This window comes from Phyllostomus discolor, chromosome X (genome assembly GCF_004126475.2).
Source record: "Phyllostomus discolor isolate MPI-MPIP mPhyDis1 chromosome X, mPhyDis1.pri.v3, whole genome shotgun sequence".
Classification (NCBI taxonomy): domain Eukaryota; kingdom Metazoa; phylum Chordata; class Mammalia; order Chiroptera; family Phyllostomidae; genus Phyllostomus; species Phyllostomus discolor.
In genome coordinates, this window is record NC_050198.1 from 24,548,348 (window position 1) to 24,556,036 (window position 7,689).

Genomic DNA, 7,689 nt, shown 5'->3' on the forward strand with positions numbered 1-7,689 from the left:
ATGAGTGACCTCAAGCCGGAACCACCCAGCTGAATGGCTCCCAAATTCCTGACACGAAGGAACTTTGAGAGATAATAAATGATTCTTATTGTTTGAAGGCACTAAGTTTGGGGGTGATTTGTGATACCACAATAGATAACTACTACATTCCCTTTTGAGAAAATCTGCTGCTTCCTCAGCCAGAGAGGGGAAGCCCTACAAATCACTGGTTCCACACAAGCACCCACATATACCAACGGTAATGGGACCACTGGAAGTTGCCTAACTCAGGGGAACTTCTGTGTTTCTCTCTTCCAAGTTCAACAATTTGGAATGTGAACACCAACACTGAATCTCCTAGCTTGGGAGCACTAGACACTTTAGCTTCATTTTCTACCCTGTGCCCTGCCCTGCAGAGAACAGAAGAAGGAATCGAACACTCAAGAGAAAAGCAGGAAAGAGAGACTCCGTAGCCTTAAAAGAGAATGAAAGGAAGCTTCTTTCTTATTCTTCCATCATGTTCCTGATGCTCTTCTTACCCTTTGGTTCTTCCTTGAGATGCCCTTATCATCATCATCAAGCACTATTCTAAGTGCTCTCTGTGTATTAACTTTAGTTTTCACATGATCTATGGGGTTGATACTGTTATTATCAATATCCCCATTTCACAGGCAAAGAAATCATGCCCTGAGAGGTAAAGTAACTTTTCCAAAGTCCCACAGGTAGCTGGATAATGGAGTCACCGCTCTTCTGAGGAATTTTGCCAACACTTTTGTTATATACCCTTAGGTCCTGCCAATAAAGGACCCCTGTTTTTGTTAAGGTCTTAAGGTGAGCAAATTAGTTACTTGCAGTTAAATTATTTCTGAGTAAGCCAAGTAATATGTAGAACTATTCCAGTGTGGAAGAAATGGATACAAATATACTTAACATGAGTACAAGAGGGAGGAACGCAATGGTTGCAGGAAACACTGTGATAGCTCCAGGTAGAAAAGCTGAGTCAGAACTGCAGGTCACTGCAGCTTCTAGGGTTGATTGGCTTACCTGTTGGTGCTGCCATTGCAGGTGTAGGGCTGAGGTGGGGAGGCGAGGGGCCTCAGGCAGAGAGCATCTTGCCCAGGGCAAGACAAGTTCAGGAGCATAGGAAGGAAGGAAATGAATCAAAATTCCAGGTGGATTAGGTAAAAATTGGCATAATCTGAATAAAGTATGGGCTTTAATTAATAATAATGCATTATTAAAAAGTAATATATTACTATTGGTTCATTAGTTGTGACAAATATACCATGCAAAGATAAGCTTTAAACAATAGAGGTAACCAGGTATGGGTATGTGGGAACTCTCTGTACTGTCTTTGTAACTAGTCTGTAAACCTAACACTATTCTAAACTAAAAAGTGTACTCCAACAAGCAAGCAACCTGAAAGTGGAAGGCTGAACTGGGCACCAAGACACAGTCTGACAATGAATGAAGAAGAGAACAATGTCAGATCAGAAGTCCAAATACTGGATGAGTTAGGAATAAGACACTGAGTCTGATCCTCCCTTCTCTCCCAAACCTGGGCATCTAGCGCACGTTAGAAACTCAAGACATGGTTGGAGCCATGCGTGGGGGCAAGACAGTGCAAAGCCTGCCTCAGGTGCTCCCCTCTTGGCTCTCACTGATCTCACTAATGGCAGAGAGTGAGTCAGTGCAAGGCACCACTGCAGGCTGCTGTGTGCAGGGTTCCTGGTGTGGTCAGGGGGAGAGTATCTGGAGACAGGAGATTTTGCATTTGTAAGTCATCACATTCATAAAGAATGGGAAGTACCCGCCAGAGGTGATGAGAGTAGAGGGAGCAATAGATTTGGTTTCCTGCTACTGGTAATGGATCGATAATAACCAATTCAGCTCCTGAGTCTAGACTCTTTCCCCTTATGATCAGCAAGATGGATGGCCAATAGCTGGCTGGAGCTAGGAGTATGGTCTCCCAAAGGGGTTGGGAGGCTGCTAGGGGCTTGAAGACATTGCTGGCAACTTTAAATAGCTGTGGGGGTAGGGGAGGAGTGAAGGAGGCAGTGACTAGGTCAAGAGAAAGGATGATCAGAAAGGTTTGAGGACCCAGCTGAGAGTCAACCTTGGGATAGATGAGTTTCCAAAAAAGCAATCAGCAGCCCACTATAGGAAGAGAAGGTGCATAGCCATATGGTTACAGGATTAGGGTTTTGCCCAGTAGTTCCAGGAGAAGACCTATAAGAAAAGTGAATCAGGGTGTGCTAAAGAGAAAGAGTGAGGAGTGTAGGCCATGAATGCAAAACAGGATGGGGAAGGCAGAAAAGACAGTAGGGGAACTGATGGGGTGAGGGGGAGGGAACAGAAGACCAAGGGCCTGCTGAGGTGACTGTCTTGAAAACAGTTGTGGTCGAGGAGGATAATCTTGCTTTGTTATTGCCTTTGTAATTATCTGGAAATTGCAATTATTGTGATCACTTCACTATCAGATTCCCTACATTTCATTCTTCATGTATAAATAGAAGCCATCATTCGTTCGTTCATTTCTTCATTCATTCATTCATGTAACCAATGATGTGTGTTTGCAGTGTGCTCTGTGATCACAGATCTCTGCTAACTCGGAGGTGAACCATATGAAAAGCTTTTCCCATCTCTTTTCCCCTTCAGGTGGGATATCAATTCTCAGCAATTTCTCCAACATTCAGGTCCAAGTTAGTAGGGCTCAGAGCACATTGCAAACACATAACACTGGATACACAAATGAATGAATGAATCAGTGAATGAACAAACTAAACACATAATAGCTTCTGTTCATGTTAGTTTGAATATGCTCATGCAATAGGAGCAAACTGAGAATACTCAACTTTTCAAACTTCTTAGATGTAATTTGCATATGGGAAAATGCATGGATCTTAAGTAAACAGCTTGTTGTGTTTTCGTCTATGAACATCCGCCATGTAATCACCATCCAGATCAAGATACAGAACATTTCCATCACCCCAGAAAATTCCCTTGTGGCTCTTCTCAGTTTATGTCCCTGACCCTCAGAAATAGCAAATATTCTGACTTCTGTTATCATAGATTCAGAGGACACCAAGCTTTTGATTAGGCTTTTCAGGGGGGTTGGAGAGAACTATCCCAAAGTCACGGAAGTCAGTATCCAGTGGCTCAATGAGATGAAGCACCCACTAAAGCTTAGAAATAAGATTGCCTTCTGTGTCACTCAGGTTTAATCAGGAAAACAAACATGATAGGGACCAAGGAAGCAGGTGAGAAGCTCTCATGAATGGAGAAGGATGGTCTGCATAGTCACCCCCAAAAGGTGGCTTATTGCAGTGCTCTGTCAGTCTGACACAAATATCTAGCCTTCCTAGGGGATGGGGAGTGAGGTGGTGGTAGTTCCAGCTATGGGGATGGGTACAACAGAGCCTAGATGATTTTGAGTAAGTAGAATGCCTGTGTCACTTGCATTTTAGGAAAGAATACATTAACCAGGTTGACATGAATATGCAGAGTACTACATACTTATATGGGCTATATAATTAACAAATTATATGAGGAAATTAACAAAGTGCTCTTTGCAACATTAAGATCTTATGGGTGTATTGTTTTGGGTCAGTGTCACAGAGTCAGAGTCACTCTGGGACATTGATGGACCTGGGGTCCTCCAGCTGGAAGGCTGAGGCCTGGATTGTGCCCTGTGGTGAATTTCCAAATAGCTACCATCTCTAAGATTTCTCAGAAGACAGCTGCTAACATGCCAACCACAACACTGGCCTTTCTTTGGAAATTTCCACACTCACTGAAGACATGTTTGAAAGCATAAGGTTCTCCAAACATAGATGGAAATCACCCAGAAATAATTCCTGCCAAGTCAAAGGGAGATGCACCTTTTCAAGATTCCAACTAGATTTTTAAAAACCTTTTGACTATAAAATATAACACACAGCCAACATCAATGTTCAGAATATAGGTAATTATGAAATGAACACTAGTGTAATGACCACCACTTACATTAATCAATGACCAGCATCCCAAATGTTTCTATGTGTCCCCTTCAGACACACCCTCCTTTCCACCACCCCGCAGGGGACTACTCTCTAGAATTTTATGGTAATAATTTCCTTGCTTTTTTTAGACTTTGACCACCTATGTTTATCCCTAGGCAATATAGTTTTTTTTGCCTGTTTTTGAACATTATATAAATGGAATCACACTTTTCATCTTATTTATACTTATATAATATATAAGTGATATAGAATGTGTTATACATATGTGTGATGTATGTGATATATAGTATATTATTTATGTTTATTCCTTTTCTCTGTGTTATAGTACCCCATTGTGTGAAATACACCACAATATATTATCCATCCTATTGTTAATGGCCATTTAAGTTGCTTCCAGTTTTAGGATGTTTTAGGATGTTATGAACAGCACTATAAAGAACATTCTTATGCATGCATTCTGGTACATGTAACTGCATATTCCTGCAGTATTTATTTCAAGAAATGGGCAAACAGAATTGCTGGGCTATAAGGTATGTATATCTTTTTTTTTTTTAAGAGAGAGAGGGGAAGGGAGGGAGAAAGGGAGAGAAACACTGATGTGAGAAACATCTGTTGGTTGCCTCTTGCACATGTTCCTACTGGGGACCAAGCCTGCAACCTAGGCATGTGCCCTGACCAGGAATTGATCCAGTGAGCTTTTGCTTTGAGAGACAATGCCCAACCAACTGAGACATACCAGTCAAAACAGGGTATGTATATCTTAATCTTTTGGTGTAATTTAAGTATGGTAAAATGCACAAATCTTGCCATATTTTCATTTATGTATAACCCCCATGCAACCACCATCCAGATCAAGACACAGAATATTTAAGAGATAAAGAATGTTTTCAGAAATCATTGCACCAATTAATATTCCTGCTAGCATATTATGAGAGTTCCAGCTAGTTCACATCCTTGCCTACACTTGGCATGGTCAGACTTCTTAACCTTTGCCAATCTAGTGGTGTGTTGTGGTACCTCATGGTTTCAAATTTGCATTCCCCAACAACTAATGAAGTTAAGCCTCTTTTTAAATATTTACTGGCCTTTCAGATTTCCTCTTATGTAGAGTAACTGTTCAAGTATGCCACCCATTTTTCTATCAGGTTGTCTTTTTCTTATTGATTTGTTGGAATGCTTTACATATTCTGAATACAACTTACCTCTTTTCCATTTTGTGGCTTGTATTTTCACTTTATGGTATTTTTTAATTGACTGTTTTTAGAATAGTTTTAGATTTACAGAAAAATAGAGAAGATAGTACAGAGAGTTCCCCTATACCTCACATCCAGGTTTACCTATTATTAACATCTCACACTTACTAGTGTGGCACTTTTGTCACTGTTAATGAACCAATATTGATACACTATAATTAACTAGAATCCATACTTTATTCAGATTTCCTTTTTCTGTTGCAGGATCCCACATTCCATTTAGTTGTCATTTCTCCTTAGGCTCCTCTTGGTTACAACAGTTTCTCAGACTTTCCTTGTTTTTGATGAATTTGATAGTTTCAAGGAGTACTAGTCAGGTATTTTGTAGGATGTACCTCAAATGGAATCTTTTTGATGTTTTTCTCATGAGTAGACTGGGGTTATGGGTTTGGGGAGGAAGGCCACAGAGGTAAATTGCTGTTTCCATCTCATCATATCCAGGGTACCTAGTGTCAACATAGTTTGTCCCTGTTGATGTTGGCCTTGATCACCTAGCTGAGGTAGTTTGTCAGGTTTTGCCACTGTGAAGGTACTCTTTCTCTCCCCCTTACTTTTCCATTCTGTATGTGGTAACTTTTGAAAAGAAATTCTTTTTCTTTTAAAGATTTCATTGGTTTTTTAGAGAGGGGGGAGGGGAAAAAGAGGGAGAGAGACATCAATTGGCTGCCTCTTGAACACCTCAAATAGGGGACCTGGCCCACAGCCCAGGCATATGCCTTGACTGGGAATCAAACCAACAACCCTTAAGGTTTGAAGTTGTGTACTCAGCCCACTGAGCCACACCAGCCAGGGCTGAAAAGAAATTCTTGATTTCAATTGAGTGGGGGCTGCACGGTCTTAGGGCATGAAATGATCTTGGCCTCCATAGGGCTCCCTGGTGGCCGATTTGCAAGAATCAGGCCACCTTACTATGGGATCACTCAGAATTTACTGCTGGAATTAACAGGTCAGGGAGGGGTGGGGTGAAGAGTTAGGAAAGCAAATTGAATTATGTACAAATTCTTTCAAATCTTTTATTTCTTTGTATAGAAAGGGGAGGAGAGGGAGAAGAATGAGAGGGGAGGAAGAGAGAGAGAGAGAGAGAGAGAGAGAGAGAGAGAGAGAGAGAGAGAGAGAAACATCAATGTGTGGTTGCCTCTCATGTTGCCGCCCCCTACTGGGGACCCAGGCATGTGCCCTGACTGGGAATTGAACTAGTGACCCTTTGGTTCACAGGCCAGCTCTCAATCCACTGAGCCAGACCAGCTAGGGCAAATTCTTTCAAATCTTATAGCTGTACCTCTCCTTTTGAAACTCAAAGAGCCAAGAGTTTGAGATTTCTGTTTGCTGGTTCTTCTGAGAGTCCTCCCCTCAGGGCAATGGATGGTTGGAGTCTTGGCTATTTGGCCTGGGAGGAAAGGTGTGGTGAGGCAGGAGGCTTCTTTTAGTCAAACATATGTGTCATTCCTTCAAACAGCATCCTGACACTGACATATCCACTTCTAAATGCTTCAAAGGAAATGTTAACCACACATCACCAGTTGTTTACTGAGTGCTAAAGATTGAATCCAAAGGGCTGCATTCATAAAGCAGAACTACTGATGATTCAGAATGTGACCTTGAATACACATGTCCTCCCCCAGGTTTCGATCTGTTAATCTATGAAACAAGGAGTGGGCTTCCTACAGTGTTTATCTTACTGGATTCTAAAGCTACAAGAAGCAGCATTGCCCCTTTAAGACCTCAGAGGAAAAGGGGCCTTATTTAAGGATAAGCAATTCACCCTTAAAGGGCTGTTACTTCTCAAGACATAAATAGAGTATGAAAGATTGTAAGATTTTTAATTTTTCTTGGGGGTGGGGGAAGAGGAGGGATTTATTTTATTCCAGTCTATTTACAAGATTTTGGGTCTTCTTCAAATTAAAAGATATACAAATGCCATAGAACTCTTTCAAGAACAGAAAAAATCACAACTTTCCCTGTTTCTTTAGGCTGGATGAAAGTGCAGGAGCTCTGCTCCACTTTAAGCTGATTATGTCCCTAAGTAAGGTTTATTTAGACAAGCTCTTTCAGGGCTTTTTGTCTAGAACCTGTTGGAGGATATGTGGCAAGATAGAGAATGAAATTTTAGTTGGTGTGAAAAGAAATGGCTCCATCATGACAAGAAATGAATTTCTTAAAATGATTAAATTCGTATTGATTTTTTTCAAGGCAGTCACTTTAGAGTTGATGTTTCAGAAATTAGTTGCTTTAGACATTTTTGGTAATCCAGTAATCTCACATTTCTAATGGGAAAATATCCCTTTGGCCCTTTCAGATGTTTTTAAAGTCACACTTGTCCAAATCCTCCTCTGAAAGAATGCAAATTTGAGAGTCAAGAGTTTCCTGCCCTTGAGTAAGGAAACCCAGATTTCATTCCCTAAACTGAGAATGGCTTTGGTGAGCATAGTCTGGTTGAGAAAGTTCAAACCAGAGTG